Source organism: Zea mays, chromosome 6 (genome assembly GCF_902167145.1).
Source record: "Zea mays cultivar B73 chromosome 6, Zm-B73-REFERENCE-NAM-5.0, whole genome shotgun sequence".
NCBI classification, from domain to species: Eukaryota; Viridiplantae; Streptophyta; class Magnoliopsida; order Poales; family Poaceae; genus Zea; species Zea mays.
This window is the reverse complement of record NC_050101.1, coordinates 21,547,542-21,548,608: the sequence shown is the minus strand read 5'-3', so window position 1 is coordinate 21,548,608 and position 1,067 is coordinate 21,547,542.

Genomic DNA, 1,067 nt, shown 5'->3' with positions numbered 1-1,067 from the left:
TATAATAATGGAATTGAGAATTTGAAATTAACCCAAAGTTGCACTTTGGGGTTTTGGAAATATTATGTAGAAGTGAATGAGAGAAGATATATATGCATAATATAAAGGAAATTTATATATTTCCAAAATTTATACTTTTTATTTCACAAAATATAAATTGAGGATAAACTGGCACAAAAATTTGAATTTAAAATCTGAATTTAAAATGGAATTTGGAAACTAAAAGGAGAAAGAAGAAAATATAAAAGAAAAAGAGAAGGGATACTATACCTGATGGGCCGCAGGCCAACAAATCGGCCCACTAACCCTTTCTCGCCGCGCGGCCCAACTTCGCCCCCCCCCTGCCGCGCCGCTGACGTGTGGGGCCCTCTGCCCAGCCTCTCACTCACGCCGTTTACACCGCGCGGACGACACTGCCGAGTGGGCCGCCCCTGTCAGCTGTACCTTCCCCTCTCCCGACAACAGAATACGCGAGCTCGCCGCCGCCGCGGAAATCGCGCGCGCGGTTGACCTGGGATCGATCTGGCCGACTCAACCTCGTCTCTGGACTATAAAAGCGAACCCTTGGGTCCTTCTCGCCCAACAAACCAAGAACCGAACCCTTGTGTCATCACCGCGCGGAGAGAAGCTGACGGCCGCCGCTGTTGGCCCACGTCCTCATCTCGGTGCCGACCTGGGGAGCTGCGGGCGGGCGAGGATGGATGTCAGATCCCCGGGAACTCGTACCATGGGAATTTGGGCCTCTTGTGATCGCGGATGGGTGGCGATTTCTCACCGGAGACGAAGCTCCGCCGCGGGACACCACCCTGGCGTGGCCGGGGGCTATAGCTACGCATTACCTGGTGAGAACCTCCCCAACTGCATCGCGTTCACCTAAGGATCATGTAGAGCACACCGAGATGGAAAATGGGGCACTGGGGCGCCTAAACGCTCGTCTCCGGCGAGCTGCACCGCCGCTCGGTGCCGTCGCGCCGCCGCGGTCCGGTGTTTAGGAAGGGGATGAACCCAGTACCGTTGATCTCGACGTGGGCGGCTGAGATTAAGTCTGGCGTACCGTTTTGGCCGAA